The 23,001-nt window shown below is 44.0% G+C and overlaps 1 long non-coding RNA gene across 3 annotated transcripts in view; it reads right to left on the reverse strand.

The window, feature by feature from the left end:
* Nucleotides 1-1,111: 1,111 nt before the first annotated feature.
* Nucleotides 1,112-23,001, reverse strand: part of LOC133568931 (uncharacterized) — a 31,304-nt gene continuing 9,414 nt past the window's right edge. For 2 of the 3 annotated variants that reach the window (XR_009809698.1, XR_009809696.1), the window contains exons 3-6: nucleotides 2,478-2,524; nucleotides 2,325-2,399; nucleotides 1,362-1,479; nucleotides 1,112-1,288 (exon numbers count right to left, since the gene is read on the reverse strand). This is a non-coding gene — a long non-coding RNA (uncharacterized LOC133568931). Of the gene's footprint in view, nucleotides 1,289-1,361; nucleotides 1,480-2,315; nucleotides 2,400-2,477; nucleotides 2,525-23,001 lie in introns of all 3 variants that reach the window. The other variant, XR_009809697.1, reaches the window with a different exon arrangement.

The following is a 23,001-nucleotide window of genomic DNA, read 5'->3' on the forward strand; positions in this document are numbered from 1 at the left end:
GTTGGGCTGAGGGTTCACGTCCATGGGGGAGGTGGGGTTATTCACTAGTAGCTTTTGTGAATTCTACTTGGCTGGCTAATTCCCATCTCACGTCTGCGGGTGCGATGCCAGCGAGGTTGTTCAGGTTGGTAGGCTTCAAGCAACCATTGATCAAGCGGAAGGTGTTGTTCAGCGCTGGGCCTAGTTTCTTGGCATGAGTTGATTCCTCCCAGACAGGAGATGCGTACTCCGCCCAGGAATAGCACAGGGCCAAAGCAGTACATCTTAGTGTGTGTGCTGTAGCTCCCCATTTGGAATTTGTCAGATTCTGTAAGATGTTGTTTCGGGAGCTGACTTTCATTTTGGTGTTTTTCATATGTTCATGGAAGCAGAGGGTGCAGTGCAGGGTTAAGCCAAGGTAGACAGGGTTGGTAAAGGTTTCAAGTGGTGTTCCAGACCTTTTGATGTTAAGAGGCCTGTTCGCATCCCGGTTCCTGAGATGCAACGAGCAGACTTGGGTGTGGCATTTAATTAGACGAGTGATTATAGTAAGTGATTAGTATGCAGCAGACATGTGACTAACTTTTGGCTTGCATGTACAGTAGCAAACATAAGAAAAATATGTAGCTAACATATAGCATGTAGCTAGTAAAAGTTCTAGCATGTGGCTAACATTATGTTAAAGTGTCACTGTGACTATATAGCAGACATGTAAGACATGTTTGGCAAGCATGTAGCTTTTAAGATGCTAGCATTGAACAAATATATGTGATAAATATTTGGATGTAGTTAACATGGGAGATGAATCTGGCTAACATTAAGTAAGCAGCATGTGATCTGCATTTGATGTTAATAGCATGTGGCTAACATTTGGCTAACTTTTATTTACCATGCAGCAGACGCATAGGTGAATTTTAGTTAGAATGAGGCAAATAAGTGTCTAAAATGTGACAAAGATGTAACAGTAATAATAGAAAAACGGTATTATTGTCTGCATTATTTTGAGAGCAATTTAAGCACTACTGTATCCATCACATATAAAAAAAAAACAATAATAATGCAAGTAACCCTTTCACATTTACTAAAAAGTGACAACAAAGTCAATATAAAATGACTAGAATATGACTTTAAATAAACATATAACTCTTTATTCACTTAAATTGTCAAGGTGCGGGCTCGATCCCACTTGTCCTCTGCATCAAGGGCTGCCAGCTCCTGTGTTGGCAGCAAACCAGGATATGCCCCTGCTCACACTGGCCACATCACGCCCACACGCTGGCAATGCTGTGGGCGATCAGCACACCTGGATCTGATGAGGGCAAACTGTATGAAGACCAGTGGACCCAAGGATCCGGGCCGGAACGTAGTAAATCTTCTGTTACCTTATGCTTCCCGTGTTCTCCTGTGATCGAGCTGTGTGCCTCGACTCCTTTCGGGATCGCCTCGACCTCCCCTGCTTTGACAGGGACCACATAGCTACGCCCCCTTGTGGAACTCCTCCTTCAACCACAACATAAATATGGTTATAAATATGTCAACATTCCCTTTACTTCAGAGTGTAAAGTAAAGATTAGCTGATTCATGTAGCATTATCCTCGGTGGGTAATACAAATCCTAATAACACATCATTATTATTATTATAACTTGAATCCAATGAATGCATCACAGTTATGCGCAACTAATTTCACTAGCAACTTGGCTAACATTTAGCTAGCATGAAAGTGGCCTCCAGCAGGTAACAAACATTTAGGTTAGTGGCTGGAAAATTGCTGCTGGTATGTAGCGTAGATGCAAGTAACTTCTGGTCAACATGGCAATAAAATGTGCCTATCATGTACCCTGTGGCTAGTATGCAGCAGACCTGCAAACATTGTTTGGTTAACATGTGGACTAGACTATACTTTATGGTCATTGCACTTAAAAAAAATGCAACACAGTTACCAGAGGCCAGTAAGTTGGTAAACCCCCAGTATGCAGCAAATATATGACAATTGATTAGAATGTGGCTAGTGAGTGACTAGAATGCAAAGTAAATATGCATGCCAGTTATCAACTATTTACATCAGTGCTGTATAATAAATAGCCTATACTTGTTGCTGTGCAGTTATGAGCTATTTACATCATAGCTGTATAATAAATAGTGTATGATTGTTGCTGAGGTTCCCTGAAAGTGTTTTCCACACAGAATAGATGACATAACATGGCTATGGAGAGAGAGCGAGAGGGAGAGAGGGAGAGAGAGAGAGAGAGAGAGAGAGAGAGAGAGAGAGAGATAGGGAGGGAGAGAGAGACAGAGAGAGCTAGAGAGCTAGAGAGAGAAAGAGCACTGTGGTCACCATGGTTACCGCTTGGGTGAAGTGAAAAGAAGACAAGGACATCGCAGTCTTGCTTGGAAAACCATGGAGATCGATGCAGAACAACTTTGAGACGGGGGAAAAAAGGGAGTTGTTGGTAACTGTGCACTAAACATGTCAACAAGTCCCAAATATATGTATTACCTAACAGTGAGGTTATGTGGGGTCAGCTGAGGTTACCAAAATGGCACCTGTTGAAGATTATGATATTAGTGCAAATATACACTTAAATGTATACTTTTGATAGAACAGTAGAGCAAATATACACTTCAATGTATACTATTGTTGGCACATTAGAACAAATATACACTTCAATGTATACTTTTGTTAGAACATTAGAACAAATATACACTTCAATGTATACTTTTGTTGGAACATTAGAACAAATATACACTTCAATGTATACTTTTTTGGGAACATTAGAACAAATATACACTTCAATGTATACTTTTTGTCAGGCTTTCCCCTGACAGCTTGCCTATGTTTTAGTTTTCCTCTGCATTTGTCTGTTTCCTCTGTGTTTAGTATCTCCTGTCTTTAGTTCCTGTCTAGTGCTCTTATTTTGTCAGCTTCCTGTCTTGTTCCCTGAGTGCTGTGTTCCTCCTCAGCTGCGGCTGATTGGCACCTGGTCACACCTATAGCCAATCAGCCCGCTTCAATTTGTACCCTCTTCGTCTTGTGTCAGTTGCTGGATCATTCTGTCAGAGTTATTTGTTGATGAACCCCAAGATACAGAGATGGAGGCAGGCATGGAGTGAGCAAAGATGAGTTTTATATAAATACTAAGACAAAACCAAACAAAGGGTTCAAACCAAAAGCGTGCACGTGGGTGGATAAAAAACAAAAGGCCTTTAGCATAGAAGCTAACAAAAAACAAAAAGGAACTTTAGCATGGACGCTAGAGGATAACAAACAGAAAAACTGGAAATAGCTATGGCTAACAAAAATAGCTTACCGCTACGACGACCAGGACAAGATGTAGCACGACAGGTAATAGCTGAAATCAAAACAACACGACAAGAGCGACATGTGGCAACGACAATACAAATGACAATACAATGATCCAGCAACTGACACAAGACGAAGAGGCTACAAATAGGAGCGGGCTGATTGGCTACAGGTGTGACCAGGTGCCAATCAGTCGCAGCTGAGGAGGAACACAGCACTCAGGGAACAAGACAGGAAGCTGACAAAATAAGAGCACTAGACAGGAACTAAAGACAGGAGACACAGAGGAAACAGACAAATGCAGAGGAAAACTAAAACATAGACAAACTGTCAGGGGAAAGCCTGACACGTTTGTTTGGAACTTCATTTGGCTTCAAACTGTTTAATTAAGCTGTCTTTTCGACAGTCATGCCTGCCTGATTAATATCTGTTGTTTCTGGAGCCATTGTTGTTTTGCTACGTCTAATCATTACCTGGACAATTATAATGACTCGGGGGCCACTTTGAGAAGAAAAATGTGTCCGGGGCCAGTTTGAAAGTGTGTACGTACATGTGTGCGCGTGTGTATGTATAAATATATATATATATATATATATATATATATATATATATATATATATATATATATATATATATATATATATATATATATATATATATATATATATATACATATATATATATGTATGTATATATATATATATATGTATATATATATATATATATATATATATATATATATATATATATATATATATATATATATATATATATATATATATATATATATATATATATATGTATGTATGTATGTATATAGTGAATTGTGAAGTGAATTATATTTATATAGCTCTTTTCTGTAGTGACTCAAAGCGCTTGACATTGTGAAACGCAATATTTAAGTAACATTTTAAAACCAGTGTAGGTGGCACTGGGAGCAGGTGGGACTTGGATGGCAGAAGCGGAGCTCGAACCTGGAACCCTCAAGTTTCTGGCACGGCCACTCTACCAACCGAGCTATACTGCCCACTGTATATGTACATATATGTATGTATGTATATGTATGTATAATATATATATATATACATATATATAAACCGTTGTGGGAGGCGGGGCGTGGTCACCCGCCGCCTGCTGGCAATGGCATGCACAGGAGCCGGCTGGAAGCAAGATGGCAGGTGAGTGGATACCTCAGCTGGAACGAGTTATCTAATCACCTGTCTCTATTTAGCAGCGTTGGTGACTGCAGGGCGGGGCTGAAAAGCCAGAAGGACCCAGGAGGTGCTGAGGACGCCAGAAGGGTTGTGGGAGGACTGAGCGAGTTAAAAACTTTGTGAGTGAACGAACTAAGACTGAAAAGACTTGGGGAGTGAACGAAGAAGAAGAACTGTTGTGAAAATTAAAAATGAAAAGAAAATCCTTTTGGGAACTAACAAAAGAATAAATATTGTGTGTAAAAAGATTAAAAAGAATTGTCAACTTGAACTCTTGCTGTGATCCATCGGTCCTGAAGACCCCACGACACAAACCTGTCACAGTTGGCGCCCAACCAAGCAAGGACCGAGGAAAGATGATGGCCCCAACCCCCCTGGAGGCACTGGGAAGAGTCCTGGCGGAGGTGTCGGCAGCCACCCAGCAGCAGATGGAGGCAAGCATGCAACAGACGCAGGTACTGCAAGCACTAGTGAGCCAGCCCGGAGGAAAGGAGAAGGAGAAGGGGACCGCCATGCAGAGGATGTCAGAGGGAGAGGACCCGCAAGTATTCCTCGACGTATTCGAGACCACAGCGACAGCATGCGGCTGGCCAGACACCGAGTGGGGTGTCAAGCTGCTGCCGCTCCTGGCGGGGGAGGCGCAGCGGGCGGCGCTTAGTCTCCCAGCGCACGCTCGGGTGCATTTCCCCAACCCACGCCGGGCAATATTAGACCGCATCGGCAGCCACCCGGAGGACCACCGACGCCGGTTCCGGGCCATACGACTGGGGATCGACCTGAGGATCGACCGTTCGTGCTGGCGCAGCAGCTTCGGGACGCGGCCGTCCGGTGGCTTGAACCCCAGGAGGCCGACAGCAAGATGCTGGAACCGATCCTCCTGGAGCAGTTTGTGGAGGCCATCCCAGCCCGGACGGCCGCTTGGGTGCGGTACCATCGCCCGCAGGACCTGATGGCCGCGGTGGCCCTGGCCGAGGATCATCTGGCGGTACACCGTGAAGGAAGCAACAAGATCGCCGAAAGACCCGCACCAGCACCACGGGCAGCCGAAAGAGCAGCACCACGAGCGGCCGAGCGGCCCATCCCCGCACCCCGGAGACGGAGCTGGCATACGCAGGAGGCCGCGGTAGAGCAGGTTTCCGGCGCTCCGCAACAAGGGCTTCCCCCGCACACTGCACCTCGAACGCCATGTATTCATGGGGATGTGCACACGTATCCCATTGTTCCAGTAGAAATTTGGCATCGGGGACAAAAGCATAGTGTGAAGGTTGCTGTAAGTGCGCACCTTACGCCTCCCATAATATTAGGGACAAATTGGCCGGGGTTTCCACTTCTTGTGACGCAATGTGTGGGGAGGCGTTCACGGACCATAGGAAATCAATCAATCAATCAATCAATGTTTATTTATATAGCCCCAAATCACAAATGTCTCAAAGGACTGCACAAATCATTACGACTACAACATCCTCGGAAGAACCCACAAAAGGGCAAGGAAAACTCACACCCAGTGGGCAGGGAGAATTCACATTCAGTGGGACGCCAGCGACAATGCTGACTATGAGAAACCTTGGAGAGGACCTCAGATGTGGGCAACCCCCCCCCTCTAGGGGACCGAAAGCAATGGATGTCGAGCGGGTCTAACATGATACTGTGAAAGTTCAATCCATAGTGGCTCCAAGACAGCAGTGAGAGTCCCGTCCACAGGAAACCATCTCAAGCGGATCAGCAGCGTAGAGATGTCCCCAACCGATACAGGCGAGCGGTCCATCCTGGGTCCCGACGAGCGGTCCATCCTGGGTCTCGACTCTGGACAGCCAGTACTTCATCCATGGTCATCGGACCGGACCCCCTCCACAAGGGAGGGGGGGACATAGGAGAAAGAAAAGAAGCGGCAGATCAACTGGTCTAAAAAGGAGGTCTATTTAAAGGCTAGAGTATACAGATGAGTTTTAAGATGAGACTTAAATGCTTCTACTGAGGTAGCATCTCGAACTGTTACCGGGAGGGCATTCCAGAGTACTGGAGCCCGAACGGAAAACGCTCTATAGCCCGCAGACTTTTTTTGAGCTCTAGGAATCACTAATAAGCCGGAGTCTTTTGAACGCAGATTTCTTGCCGGGACATACGGTACAATACAATCGGCAAGATAGGCTGGAGCTAGACCGTGTAGTATTTTATACGTAAGTAGTAAAACCTTAAAGTCACATCTTAAGTGCACAGGAAGCCAGTGCAGGTGAGCCAGTACAGGCGTAATATGATCAAACTTTCTTGTTCTTGTCAAAAGTCTAGCAGCCGCATTTTGTACCAACTGTAATCTTTTAATGCTAGACATTGGGAGACCCGAAAATAATACGTTACAGTAATCGAGACGAGACGTAACAAACGCATGGATAATGATCTCGGCGTCTTTAGTGGACAAAATGGAGCGAATTTTAGCGATATTACGGAGATGAAAGAAGGCCGTTTTAGTAACGCTTTTAATGTGTGACTCAAAGGAGAGAGTTGGGTCGAAGATAATACCCAGATTTTTTACAGAGTCACCTTGTTTTATTATTTGGTTGTCAAATGTTAAAGTTGTATTATTAAATAGAGGTCGGTGTCTAGCAGGACCGATAATCAGCATTTCCGTTTTTTTGGCATTAAGTTGCAAAAAGTTAGCGGACATCCATTGTTTAATTTCATTAAGACACGCTTCCAACTGACTACAGTCCGGCGTATTGGTCAGCTTTAGGGGCATGTAAAGTTGGGTGTCATCAGCATAACAGTGAAAGCTAATACCGTATTTGCGTATGACGTCACCTAGCGGCAGCATGTAGATGCTGAAGAGTACAGGGCCAAGGACCGAACCCTGGGGAACTCCACACGTTACCTTAACATAGTCCGAGGGAGTATCCGCGCGGTTCTCAGTGGCGAGGCGGGGCTTTCCGCCACTGCTGAGCGGGAACCGGCGGGGGCTTCGTGAGACGCCCCCCCGGCCCCCTATTGGCATCCTACGGAGGATTTTCCCCTCGAGCAGTCGCGAGACGAAACTTTGCGCGCGGCCTGGGACCAAGTCGACTATATCAACGGTCAGCTAATGCACCCGGGAGCGGCGCAGGTATTCCCGCATTTCTCCATTATGAGAGATAGGCTGTATAGAGTGACCCGTGACACTCAGACGGGAGAAGAGATCACCCAGTTGCTGGTGCCGAAACGCCACCGGGAAATGGTTTTCCAGGCGGCGCATGTGAACCCAATGGCTGGACATATGGGTTACGACAAAACACTCAATCGGGTAATGGCCCGGTTCTATTGGCCGGGCATTCGGGCAGATGTGCGCCGCTGGTGCGCCGCCTGCCCGGAATGCCAACTGGTAAATCCAGCGGCCGTCCCGAAGGCGCCCTTGCGCTCTTGCGCCCATTACCACTTATAGAGGTCCCGTTCGAAAGAATAGGCATGGACCTCATCGGGCCATTACACCCGAGCTCACGCGGATATCGCTTTGTGTTAGTCCTAGTGGATTACGCAACGCGCTATCCCGAAGCAGTGCCTCTGCGCTCCATCTCCGCAAGGAGCGTAGCGCAAGCTCTGTTTCAAATTATCTCCCGGGTCGGGATCCCGAAAGAGATCCTGACCGACCAAGGCACGTCGTTCATGTCACGCACAGTCAAGGAACTATACGGATTACTGGGTATCAAAGCGATCCGCACCAGCGTGTATCACCCCCAAACAGATGGGCTGGTGGAACGCTTGAACAAAACGCTAAAAACCATGATCCGTAAGTTCACGCACAAGGACAAACCAAATTGGGACAAATGGCTGGATCCCCTCATGTTTCCGATGCGGGAGGTACCCCAGTCCTCCCTAGGTTTTACACCATTCGAGTTGTTGTACGGCAGGAAGCCGCGTGGAGTGCTGAACATAATTAAAGAAAGCTGGGAGGAAGGTCCGAGCTCCAGTAAAACTGAAGTCCAGTACGTTATGGACTTGAGAGCAAAACTACACACTTTGGGGCACTTATCACGGGAGGATTTGCTCCAAGCCCAAGAACGCCAAAAACGCAGGTACAACCAGGGAACCCAGCTGCGAAAATTTGCACCGGTAAAAAAAGTCCTTTTGTTACTTCCAAGTTCCAGCTCTAAATTACTTGCGTGATGGCAAGGACCCTTTGAGGTCACACAGCAAGTGGGGGATGTGGACTATGAGGTTCGGCGCCTGGACCGAGGCGGAGACACCCAAATTTACCACCTCAATCTGCTGAAAGCATGGAAGGAGGCGGAGCCTGTTTCCATGGTGACGGTAGTAAGAGAGAAGGAGGAGTTGGGGCCAGAGGTCCCGCGCTCTGCCCCTTCCCCTCCCCTCCCCTGTGATGATCACCTCACGCTCAGACAGAAAGCGGATGTTGCAGCGCTGCAACAGCGCTTTTCTGATGTGTTCTCCGCGCGGCCCGGCCGCACGAACCTCATCCAACATCACATCGAGACCAGCCCGGGGGTTACTGTGCGGACTTGACCATACAGACTTCCCGAGCACAAGCGCAAAGTAGTTCGGGAAGAATTAAAGACCATGCAGGAACGGGGGGTGATAGAAGAATCCCACAGCGCGTGGTGTAGCCCAATCGTTCTGGTGGGAAAGAAGGATGGCTCCGTACGCTTCTGTGTGGATTACCGCAAGGTGAATGAGGTGTCACGTTTTGACGCGTACCCAATGCCCCGGGTCGACGAGCTCCTGGATCGGCTAGGCACTGCTCGCTTTTTCACCACACTGGATTTAACCAATTGCTAATGGCAGATTCCCTTATCACCAGAGTCCAAGGAAAAAACGGCCTTCTCCACTCCGGAAGGTTTATTCCAGTTCGTGACACTGCCGTTTGGTTTGTTCGGTGCCCCCGCCACGTTCCAGCGTCTCATGGACCGGGTGCTGCGCCCCCACGCGGCATACGCGGCCGCATATTTGGATGACGTCATCATCCAAAGCAGCGGCTGGGAACAGCACATGCAGCGGGTGGGGGCGGTGCTCGGGTCTCTGAGGCGGGCGCAAAGTGTGCGGCTGGCCGGAGGGAGGTACAGTACCTGGGGTACCACTTGGGGGGTAGGGGGGGGGGGGGGCAGGTGCGCCCACAGGTAGATAAAACAGCTGCGACAGGTGCCCGGCCTGAAACTGACGGTGGAGGCCTGTGGGAGAACTGAGCGAGTTAAAAACTTTGTGGGTGAACGAACTAAGACTGAAAAGACTTGGGGAGTGAATGAGGAAGATGAACTGTTGTGAAAATTAAAAATGAAAAGAAAATCCTTTTGGGAACAAACAAAAGAAGAAATATTGTGTGTAAAAAGATTAAAAAGAATTGTCAACTTGAACTCCTGCTGTGATCCTTCGGTCCTGAAGACCCCACGACACAAACCTGTCACAACCGTATATTACCAAATAGTAGCCCGGGTGTTATTTCACAAAATCATTTTTGGAGACAGGTGTTTAAAAGAAGCAGGCGGTTATTTGCACAAGGCTTTTATTTATTTTTGCACCAGCCTGCACCAGGTCATTATTTGGTTACAATGGTTACTGTCCAGTATTTTTTTTTTTGGGTATAAAAAACTTTAATTGTAAAAGCTATTGTAAACATACAAACAAAAAAACAAGACAATCAAAAGTCAATAGATCAACAAGGCCTCGACATGCCAGTAGTGCAACAATTGTCAAATAGAATACCAATACTTAAAATAAATAACGTTTTTTAAATAAAGCAGCCTACGAGGAAAAATGTAATGATGGTACCAAGTACTCAAGTATAAAACCCGCCATCAAAACAGAACAATAACAGTGTCACTTAAAAAAAATAAAGGCTACAGTATTCCAAGTTTTAAATAAAGCAGCATACAGGAAAAATAAAAATATGGTACCAAGTACTCTATAAAACCGTCAAAACAATAATGCTGCAGCAAACGCAAGCCCAAATGCAACTCAAACGCACTCATCATCTTCTTCCTCCTCCCCTTCTTCCTCCCCCTCTTCTCCCTCTCCCCCCTCATCATCATCCTCCTCTTCAATCACAAGTTCATTGAGAAAACTGCTGTTTCTCATCACTCTCCTCCTCTTCCTGAACCACAGTAGCACCCTGCTGTCTAGCCCACAACAGCATCTCTCTGCCTGCCTGTGTTACGTTCCACGTAGTGGTGGTTTGTTGTTTGTGTTTCTTCTTCTTTCGTTTGAACAGGTCACACTCAACCACGACCTCTGCTGCCAATCAACCGGTTTCTGTTCCCAGCTGTTCCTCATTTCACCTGTTGATCAACCAGCCAATCCCGGTCCACTATTCATCCTCCTGCTCACCACGGGAATGAGGAATTATTTTTCTGACATGCTGTCTGGAGTTTGGCGACACTTTTTTTTTTCTCTTCAGTTTTTTGGACCTTTCAACCTTTGTAAGTATCTGCAGCCTAGTCTTGGGAAAGGTTAGACAGAGGCCTCTATACACTACACACGTAGGATTTTGTTTGTGTATAGAGACACCAGGCTTAGTGGTGGCTGTCACCCTTGTATGTTTTGGACCCCCTCTTTGGTTAGAATAGTTAGGTAGGTTTTTGGTTTATGCTATTTAAATAGCTTTAGTTAGTCAGCTTACCTTTATTTTCTAGAGGTGTATTTTGGTATCTTTTGTTAATTTCTTTGACAGCACCAGTAGTCCCAAGCTAGGCTAGCGTTGTGTCCTTATTGTACCCACCCCACAACCTGGTCACTTTTCAATACACTATTTTTTGTTTTCAATTCTTGGCTTCAGTGTCTTTAATTTACAACTCATTTGATTTATACACTTTTATGTTGCGTTCCCCTATGATCCCTAGACTTCGAGCCATCTGGAATGTAACATAAATTGGGGGCTTGTCCGGGAATTGAACCCGGGACCTCTCGCACCCGAAGCGAGAATCATACGACTAGACCAAGGGTTTTCATGGGCTAATGCCAACACCTGCTGGTGGAAGGGGGTAGGTATAACTACCTGGACAACCTCATCACAGCCAATTTTATTAGCAACAGGTGAAAACTACTTCCTCATTAATAAATCATTGTCCAGAAAGAACACAACACCATTTTTCTTTACTTGTTCAGTTGGTCCCACCAGCTTAAAACACTATTTAATTGAGGGGTCAATTTTCTGAGCAGCAATAAGCTGTGCTCGTGTAATTGGCAGTTTTACTGAAGGAATTTCCAATAATCATTGTTGCCCTCCACAGGACAACACTAATACTTGATCACCGACCGCAAATGATATGGCCACTGCCTTACGATCATATTTTCTTTTCATTGCCGCCTGAGAAGAAGCCAGCCCTTCTTGGGCAAGAGTGCAGGCTGCCTGTATACGCTTGCGAAACTGAGTTACATAAGCCAACACAGTAGGGCATTTTATTGTTGAATCACATAACTGTTCTTTAAGAACCTTGAGCGGACCACGTACAGTGTGACCAAATACCAATTGGGCTGGACTGAAACCAAGAAACTCTTGCACTGTCTCTCTTAACGCAGACAAAGCAAAAGGCAACCCCACATCCCAACTTCTTCCAGTTTCTAAACAGAACTTTCGTAACACTGATTTCAGGGTTTGGTGCCATCGTTCCAGCACCCCTTGGAACTCAGGGTGATATGCAGAGGAAATCCTGTGCTGAATTCCTAGCGAAGCCACAATTTGCTTAAACAATTTTGAAAGAAAATTTGATCCTTGATCAGTTTGAATAGACTTGGGAAACCCAAAAGTGGAAAATAACCTTACCAATGCCCTCACCACTGCCTTAGTATTAATTGCACGCAAAGGAATAGCTTCTGGGAAACGTGTAGTTGCACACATAAGGGTTAGCAGATACTGAAGCCCTGTCTTGCTTTTTGGTAATGATCCCACACAATCAACAATTACATGAGTAAATGGCTCCTCCATTACTGGTATTGGATGAAGTGGGGCAGGGGGAACGACTTGGTTGGGTTTGCCTGTTACTTGACACACATGAAAAGACTTACAATATTTAGTCATAGATGACTTTTGGTGTTGTATACCCACACATGGTCTGAACACATGCGCATCTTGAAAATGTTTTTTGACAAGTTACGCTCGGCTACGTTAACGGTGAATTTGGCAAAATGTGAATTTGGAAAAGCAACGGCAACTTACCTGGGTAAAAAGATTGGTCACGGTACGGTGCGTCCCGTTGAGGCCAAAATATTGGCCATCTCTGAATTTCCTGCCCCTACATCCAAGCGAGAAATCCACAGATTTCTCGGTATGGCTGGCTACTACCGTAGTTTCTGTAAGAATTTCTCCACTGTTGTGGCCCCTAGGAACTTATTAAGTTCCTCCCGCGTGTTTAACTGGTCTTTGGAGTGTCAGAAGGCTTTTGACAACTGTAAAGCTTTGCTCTGCAGTGCTCCAGTTTTGGCTGCTCCCAACTTTGCCCAGCCTTTCAAAATAGAGGTTGACGCGAGTGCGTTAGGGGCCGGTGCGGTGTTGCTGCAGGAAAGTGCAGATGGGATTGATTACCCCGTTTGTTTCTTTTCAAGGATGTTCACGAAACCCCAAATAAACTACTCCACCATCGAAAAGGAAGCATTAGCATTATTATTAGCCTTGCATTACTTTGAAATATATGTAGGATCTAGTTCTGTTCCTGTGATCGTTTACACGGATCATAACCCGTTAACATTTCTGCACCGGATGTATAATCAAAACCAAAGGCTGATGCGCTGGGCACTCATTGTGCAAAACTTTAATTTAGAAATTAAACACAAAAAAGGGTCAAAAAAATGTAATGGCTGACACCTTGTCCCGAGCGTGGGTGAATTAGGTGGTTTTTTATTTTTTTTTGTAACCTTGGATATAGCAACTTGTTTGAATGAACAATTGTGTTCATTCTTGTTGGTGGGCGTGTTACGTTCCACGTAGTGGTGGTTTGTTGTTTGTGTTTCTTCTTCTTTCGTTTGAACAGGTCACACTCAACCACGACCTCTGCTGCCAATCAACCGGTTTCTGTTGCAAGCTGTTCCTCATTTCACCTGTTGATCAACCAGCCAATCCCGGTCTACTATTCATCTTCCTGTGCTGCTTTAAATCACCTGCTCACCACTGGAAAGAGGAATTATTTTTCTGACATGCTGTCTGGATTTCTGATTTCTACTTTGTCTTTGGCGACACTTTTTTTTCTCTTCAGTTTTTTGGACCTTTCAACCTTTGTGAATATCTGCAGCCTAGTCTTGGGAAAGGTTAGACAGAGGCCTCTATACACTACACACGTAGGATTTTGTTTGTGTATAGAGACACCAGGCTTAGTGGTGGCTGTCACCCTTGTATGTTTTGGACCCCCTCTTTGGTTAGAATAGTTAGGTAGGATTTTGGTTTATGCTAATTAAATAGCTTTAGTTAGTCAGCTTACCTTTCTTTTCTAGAGGTGTATTTTGGTATGTTTTGTTCATTTCTTTGACAGCACCAGTAGTCCCACGCTAGGCTAGCGTTGTGTCCTTGTTGTACCCGCCCCGCAACCTGGTCACTTTTCAATACACTACTTTTTGTAATCAATTCTTGGCTTGAGTGTCTTTAATTTAGAACTCATTTGATTTATACACTTTTATGTTGCGTTCCCCTATGATCCCTAGACTTCGAGCCATCTGGAACTTAACTGCCTGACATAGCTGTCCCTCCTTGAGGCAGTAAATGAGCTGGTCCTCACTCCCATCAGCTGCCACCGTCAGCCCACATACCAGAAAGCTACAATCAGCTACGGCTACTGTTTGCAACACACGTACACACACACATACACACAGCCAGCCAGCCTACCTTGAATGAGTTGATCAGAGTGTCCCGATCCAGAGCATCCCAGGCTCCCAGGACCCAGTCGACCAGGAGGCGGCGGGAAGGGGCTCTAAGGTTCCCTGACCTGGTGTAGGTCTTGTTTTTATCACCAGCCATCTAGTTATCATAGTAGTCACGGAGCTGCGCTTTGAAAGGGCCATTTCACACAACATCGGGGTCCTGCAGGTACTTTGTGCAGCCTCCAGATATAACAGCCATTGTAAGGTTGTAGCCCCTTTTGAGCTCTGCCTTCATGGCCTCGCTGATATTGCTTCGGTACGAGTCCCATGCAAGTAGACTCGGTCCGAAGTGAAATTTCCCCACTGCCCTCTGTAGCCAATCCTTTGTTAGGTCATTAAACCAGCCATTCTTGGAGGAAGCCATGATCACCCCGGGGATGCTCTGCATAGCCTTTACATCACGGACAGCACCTTTCAGCTTTGTCCAGTCTGCTTTGGCTGCAAGAGCCACCGTGACTCGTGCCTTCTCGTGGCTGGTGGCTTTGAGGCAGATGGAGCGGTAGCCCCTCTCATTGACCGTACTCAAACCAACCATGTGAAACCAGACAGCTGTTTCATCCATGGCGATGATATTCTTGGGCTGGATTTTCTTGGCCTCTATCTGTTTAGTAGAGAAAACAAGGAAGTTGACAATTTTCTCGACGGGAGCGTTCTTCTGTGCAACAGTTGTTCTCCTCCTGAGGGTAAAGTTGTTCCGACGCAGGAATCGATTAAGCCAGCCACTCGTTGCACCAATCGCGGTGGCATACAACTCCTTGGCCTTAATGCGGATCATTTTGCGGAACACACGGTGGTTCAGTCCACGAACGTGATGTATCCAACGACACAAATCAGCATCAAGCTCGTCGCTCACTTTCTTCCTACCTCCGCCAGATAAGCGACCCCGTTTTCCATCGATTGCCGACTGAGATAATAGTTCTCCCTTTTTTTGTTTCCATTGGCGTACACGTTTTGGGTCAACGTTAAACTGCCTGGCCTCTGCCAAACCATAATTCTGCTCTGCATACTTCACAACCACCAGCTTGAACTTTAAGTTAAACTTTCTGTTCTTCTTCCCCCTAAAGTATTCCCGTCCATCAGTTGTGGTGTACATATAAATATTATTAGGAAGAGGCGTTTAATTCACAAAATGGGCTCAGACCCCGTGCGGCTGTTAGGACATAGGCGGTTATTTGCCCAAGGGCGTTTACTTGGTAATATACGGTGTGTATATATATATATATATATATATATATATATATATATATATATATATATATATATATATATATATATATATATATGGATGAATGGATATATATATACCGGTATATATTTTACAGTACAGGCCAAAAGTTTGGACACTTATATATATATATATATATATATATATATATATATATATATATATATATATATATATATATATATATATATATATATATATATATATATATATATATATATATATATGTATACAAAGTATGTATGTATATATATATATATAGTATATATGTGTTTATACATATGTATATATATATGTATTTATATCTATATGTATATATATATGTATGTGTATATATGCATTGAGCCACATTTGACTAACTGCACTAGAGCAAGCCCGGTCACAGGCAATTACAGAGCCTGCTAGCCTGGGTATGGAGTCAGTTAAGCTAGAACCAGCCAGCGCCAGGCTGGATGATCCCTGTACACATTTCAATTTTTGTAGAATAATACACAACTCACAAAATGTTTTTTCTACTGTGTCTACGACTACGTCAGAGTTAGACATGCGTTCTACTGAGGTGGCAAATTATGATGCGTTCAGTTTATCGCAGCGCCAAGTAGACAATCTGAAAATTCCCGTCATGTCAATTCCTAGATATGGTCGTAATTATTTTAAGTACACTGCGCATAATAAACGCCACATTATTAATATTGCTACTACGGATAATTTTATCAACAACTCCTTAAAACAGCCCACTACCTATAATATGGGCTTTCTAAACATCAGATCTTTGTCTCCCAAAACGGGGAGGGGGTGTCGCACTAATATACAACGAAAACTTTAGCTTTAGTCCTAACTTAAATAATAAATATAAATCGTTTGAGGTGCTTTCTATGAAGTCTGCCACACCTCTGCCTCTGTGCCTGGCCGTTATCTACTGCCCCCCACGGCCCTATTCGGACTTTATTAGTGAATTCTCAGAGTTTGTTCCTGATCTAGTGACGCACGCCGATAATATAATTATAATGGGGGACTTTGATATCCATATGAATACCCCATTGGACCCACCGTGCGTGGCGCTCCAGACTATAATTGATAGCTGTGGTCTTACACAAATAATAAATGAACCGACGCATCGCAGTAGTAATACGATAGACCTAGTGCTTGTCAGAGGTATCACCGTTTCCAAAGTTACGATACTCCCGTATACTAGAGTATTGTCCGATCATTACCTTATAAAATTCGAAGTTCAGACGCATGTTCGTCAAACTAATAATAATAATAACTGCTATAGCAGCCGCAACATTAATGCTGCCACAACGACGACTCTTGCGGACCTACTGCCCTCGGTAATGGCACCGTTTCCAAAGTATGTGGGCTCTATTGATAACCTCACTAACAACTTTAACAACGCCCTGCGCGAAACCATTGATAGTATAGCACCGCTGAAGTTAAAAAAGGCTCCAAAAAGGCGTACGCCATGGTTTACTGAAGAAACTAGAGCTCAGAAATTATTATGTAGAAAGCTGGAACGCAAATGGCGCACGACTAAACTTGAGGTGCACCATCAAGCATGGAGTGATAGTTTAATAACTTACAAACGCATGCTTACCTTAGCTAAAACTAATTATTACTCAAATCTCATCCGCATTAATAAAAACGATCCAAAATTTTTGTTTAGTACAGTAGCATTGCTAACCCAACAAGGGACTCCTTCCAGTAGCTCCACCCATTCGGCAGATGACTTTATGAAGTTCTTTAACAAGAACATTTAACTTATTAGAAAGGAGATTAAAGACAATGCGTCCCACCTACAACTGGGTTATAGTAACACAGATACGATTGTATATACGGCGGATACTGCAAATATCCAAAATAGTTTCTCTCGTTTTGATGAAATAACATTAGAAGGATTGTTACAACATGTAAATGGAATAAAACAAACAACATGTTTACTTGACCCACTTCCTGGGAAACTTATCAAGGAGCTTTTTGTATTATTAGGTCCATCAGTGCTAAATATTATAAACTTATCACTTTCCTTGGGCACTGTTCCCCTTGCATTCAAAAAAGCGGTTATTCATCCTCTCCTTAAAAGACCTAACCTCGATCCTGACCTCATGGTAAACTACCGACCGGTGTCTCACTTTCCCTTTATTTCGAAAATCCTCGAAAAAATTGTTGCAGAGCAGCTAAATGAACACTTAGCGTCTAACAATCTATGTGAAACATTTCAATCCGGTTTCAGGGCAAATCACTCGACTGAGACAGCCCTCGCAAAATTGACTAATGATCTATTGCTAACGATGGACTCTGATGTGTCATCTATGTTGCTGCTCCTCGATCTTAGCGCTGCTTTCGATACCGTCGATCATAATATTTTATTAGAGCGTATCAAAACACGAATTGGTATGTCAGACTCAGCCCTGTCATGCTTTAACTCTTATCTTACTGATAGGATGCAGTGCGTCTCCCATAACAGTGTGACCTCGGACTATGTTAAGGTAATGTGTGGAGTTCCCCAGGGTTCGGTCCTTGGCCCTGTACTCTTCAGCATCTACATGCTGCCGCTGGGTGACGTCATACGCAAATACGGTGTTAGCTTTCACTGTTATGCTGATGACACCCAACTCTACATGCCCCTAAAGCTGACCAACACGCCGGACTGTAGTCAGTTGGAAAAGTGTCTTAATGAAATTAAACAATGGATGTCCGCTAACTTTTTGCAACTTAATGCCAAAAAAACGGAAATGCTGATTATCGGTCCTGCTAGACACCGACCTCTATTTAATAATACAACTTTAACATTTGACAACCAAATAATAAAACAAGGTGACTCTGTAAAAAATCTGGGTATTATGTTCGACCCAACTCTCTCCTTTGAGTCACACATTAAAAGCGTTACTAAAACGGCCTTCTTTCATCTCCGTAATATCGCAAAAATTCGCTCCATTTTGTCCACTAAAGACGCCGAGATCATTATCCATGCGTTTGTTACGTCTCGTCTCGATTACTGTAACGTATTATTTTCGGGTCTCCCCATCTCTAGCATTAAAAGATTACAGTTGGTACAAAATGCGGCTGCTAGACTTTTGACAAGAACAAGAAAGTTTGATCATATTACGCCTGTACTGGCTCACCTGCACTGGCTTCCTGTGCACTTAAGATGTGACTTTAAGGTTTTACTACTTACGTATAAAATACTACACGGTCTAGCTCCAGCCTATCTTGCCGATTGTATTGTAGCGTATGTCCCGGCAAGAAATCTGCGTTCAAAAGACTCCGGCTTATTAGTGATTCCTAGAGCCCAAAAAAAGTCTGCGGGCTATAGAGCGTTTTCCGTTCGGGCTCCAGTACTCTGGAATGCCCTTCCGGTAACAGTTCGAGATGCTACCTCAGTAGAAGCATTTAAGTCTCACCTTAAAACTCATCTGTATACTCTAGCCTTTAAATAGACCTCCTTTTTAGACCAGTTGATCTGCCGCTTCTTTTCTTTCTCCTATGTCCCCCCCTCCCTTGTGGAGGGGGTCCGGTCCGATGACCATGGATGAAGTACTGGCTGTCCAGAGTCGAGACCCAGGATGGACCGCTCGTCGGGACCCAGGATGGACCGCTCGCCTGTATCGGTTGGGGACGTCTCTACGCTGCTGATCCGCTTGAGATGGTTTCCTGTGGACGGGATTCTCGCTGCTGTCTTGGATCCGCTTTGAACTGAACTCTCGCGGCTGCGTTGGAGCCTCTATGGATTGAACTTTCACAGTATCATGTTAGACCCGCTCGACATCCATTGCTTTCGGTCCCCTAGAGAGGGGGGTGTTGACCACATCTGAGGTCCTGTCCAAGGTTTCTCATAGTCAGCATTGTCACTGGCGTCCCACTGGATGTGAATTCTCTCTGCCCACTGGGTGTGAGTTTTCCTTGCCCTTTTGTGGGTTCTTCCGAGGATGTTGTAGTCGTAATGATTTGTGCAGTCCTTTGAGACATTTGTGATTTGGGGCTATATAAATAAACATTGATTGATTGATTGATATGTATGTATACATATATATATATATATATATATATATATATATATATATAATATATATATATATATATATATATATATATATATATATATATATATATATAAATATATATGTATATTTATGTATGTATATTTATATATGTATGTATATATGTATATTTGTATGTCTTGATTGGATTATCCAGAGAATAGTGCTCGATACCGTGGTAGAGCGCAATATGTAGGTGTGGGAAAAAAATCACAAGACTTCTTCATCTCTACAGAACTGTTTCATGAGGGGTTCCCTCAATCATCAGGAGATTCATCTCCTGATGATTGAGGGAACCCAACTCTCAAAGGAGAGAGTTGGGTCGAAGATAATACCCAGATCCTTTACCAAGTCGCCTTGTTTAACTGTTTGGTTGTCAAATGTTAAAGTTATATTATTAAATAGAGGTCGGTGTCTAGCAGGACCAACAATCAGCATTTCTGTTGTTTTGGCAATGAGTTGCAAAAGGTTGGCGGACATCCATTGTTTAATTTCCTTAAGACACGCCTCCAGCTGACTACAATCCGGCGTGTTGGTCAGCTTTAGGGGAATGTAGAGTTGGGTGTCATCAGCACACCGTATTTGTGTATGATGTCACTTAGAGGCAGCATGTAGATGCTGAAGAGTGCAGGGCCAAGGACCGAACCCTGGGGAACTCCACACGTTACCTTAACATAGTCTGAGATCACATTGTTATGGGAGACGCACTGCATCCTGTCAGTAAGATAAGAGTTAAACCAAGACAGGGCTAAGTCTGACATACCAATTCGTGTTTTGATACGCTCTAATAAAATATTATGATCGACGGTATCGAAAGCAGCGCTAAGATCGAGGAGCAGCAACATAAATGACGCATCAGAATCCATCGTTAGCACTAGATCATTAGTCATTTTTGCGAGGGCTGTCTCCGTAGAGTGATTTGCCCTGAAACCGGATTGAAAGGTTTCACATAGATTGTTAGACGCTAAGTGTTCATTTAACTGCACTGCAACAATTTTTTCGAGGATTTTCGAAATAAAAGGAAGGTGAGACACCGGTCGGTAGTTTATCATGAGGTCAGGATCGAGGTTAGGTCTTTTAAGGAGAGAAAGAATAACCGCTTTTTTGAATACTAGGGGAACAGTGTCCGAGGAAAGTGATCGTTTATAATATTTAGCACTGATGGACCTAATAATACAAATAGCTCTATGATAAGTTTCCCAGGAAGTGGGTTAAGTAAGCATCTTGTTTGTTTCATTCCATTTACACGTTGTAACAACTCTTCTAACGTTATTTCATCAAAATGAAAGGAGCTATTTTGGAGGGCAGTATCCGCCGTATATACAGTCGTATGTGTTAATAGAACCTAGTTGTAGCTGGGACGCATTGTCTTTGATCTCCTTTCCAATGAGTTACATTTTCTCATTAGAGAAATTCATAAATTCATCTGCAAAGTGGGTGGAGCTACTGGAAGGAGTCAGTTGTGGGTTAGCGATGCTACTGTACTAAACAAAAAATGTATTATCGTTTTTATTAAGGCGGGTGAGATCTGAGTAATATTTAGCTTTAGCTAAGGTAAGCATGCGTTTATAAGTTATTAAACTATCACTCCATGCTTGATGGTGCACCTCAAGTTTAGTCGTGCGCCATTTGCGTTCCAGCTTTCTACATAATAATTTCTGAGCTCTAGTTTCTTTTGTAAACCATGGGGTACGCCTTTTCTGGAGCCTTTTTTAACTTCAGCGGTGCTATACTATCAATGGTTTCGCGCAGGGCGTAGTTATAATTGTTAGTGAGATTATCAATAGAGCCCGCATACATTGGGATTGGTGCCATTACCGAGGGCAGTAGGCCAGCAAGAGTCGTCGTTGTGGCAGCAATAATGTTGCGGCTGCTATAGCAATTATTATTATCATTAGCTTGCCGAACATGAGTCTGAACTTCGAATTTTATAAGGTAATGATCGGACATTACTTTAGTACACGGTAGTATCATAACTTTGGGAACGGTGATACCTCTGACAAGCACTAGGTCTATTGTATTACCCTTGCGATGCGTGGGTTCATTTATTATTTGTGTAAGACCACGGCTATCAATTATAGTCTGGAGCACCACACACGGTGGGTCCAATGGGCTATTCATATGGATATTAAAGTCCTACTTTATAATTATATTATTGGCGTGCGTCACTAGATCAGCAACAAACTCTGAGAAATCACTGATAAAGTCTGAATAGGGCCCAGGGGGGCGGTAGATAACAGCCAGGTATAGAGGTAGCTGTGTGACAGACCTCATAGTGAGCACCTCAAACGATTTATATTTGTTATTTAAGTTAGGACTAAGATTAAAGTTTTCGTTGTATATTAGTGCGACACCCCCACCCCTTTTAAGGGGACGGGCAATATGCGCATTCGTATAATTAGGAGGAGAAGCCTCATTTACCGCAAAAATGTTGTCTGGTTTAAGCCAGGTTTCGCTGAGACATATGACGTTAAGATTGTTGTCTCTAATGACCTCATTAACTAATAACGTTTTGGGACACAATGATCTTATGTTTAAAAAGCCCATATTATAGGTAGTGGGCTGTTTCAAGGAGTTTTTGATCAAATTATCCGTAGTATCAATATTAATAATGTTGCGTTTATTATGCGTAGTGGACTTAAAATAATTACGACCATATCTAGGAATTGATATGACGGGTATTTTCAGATTGTTTGCTTGGTGCTGCGATTAACTGAACACATCATAATTTGCCACCTCAGTAGAATGCATGTCCAACTCTGGCACAGTCAAAGCAGAAAAAACATTATGTGAGTTGTGTATTATTCTACAAAAATTGCTATGTGTGCAGAGATTATCCAGCCTGGCGCTGGCTAGTTCTAACTTAACTGACTCCTTGCCCACACTAGCAGGCTCTGTAATTGCCTGGGACCAGGCTTGCTCTAGTGCAGTTTGTCAAATGTGACTCATCGAGAAATCTATGTTCCTAGACAAGAATATAGGACCTTTCCGGTTAGGGTGAAAGCCGTCTCTCATCAGCAAGCCAGGTTTGCCCCAGAAGGAGGGCCAATTATCAATATACGTTAGTCCCTGTTGTCTACAGAAGTTAGCCAGCCACTTATTAAGCGAGACTAATCTGCTATATCTCTCATCATTGCCTCTCGCAGGCAGGGGGCCAAAGACAATTACTCGATGCCTGGACATCTTTCTAGCGAGATCACAAGTCCTAGCTATGTTTCTCTTTGTAATCTCTGATTGTCTCATCCTAGTGTCATTGGAGCCAACGTGTATAACTATGTTCGCATAACTAGTGGTGCGATTAGCCTGTCGTATGTGTTTACTAGGCCTGTTGCGAGTTCGCTCCCTAAGATTAGCTTCAATGTCAGGTGCTCTGGCCCCGGGAATACACTTAATTGTGGCTGGTTTGCTAAGCTTTATGTTTC

This window comes from Nerophis ophidion, linkage group LG14 (genome assembly GCF_033978795.1).
Source record: "Nerophis ophidion isolate RoL-2023_Sa linkage group LG14, RoL_Noph_v1.0, whole genome shotgun sequence".
Classification (NCBI taxonomy): Eukaryota; Metazoa; Chordata; class Actinopteri; order Syngnathiformes; family Syngnathidae; genus Nerophis; species Nerophis ophidion.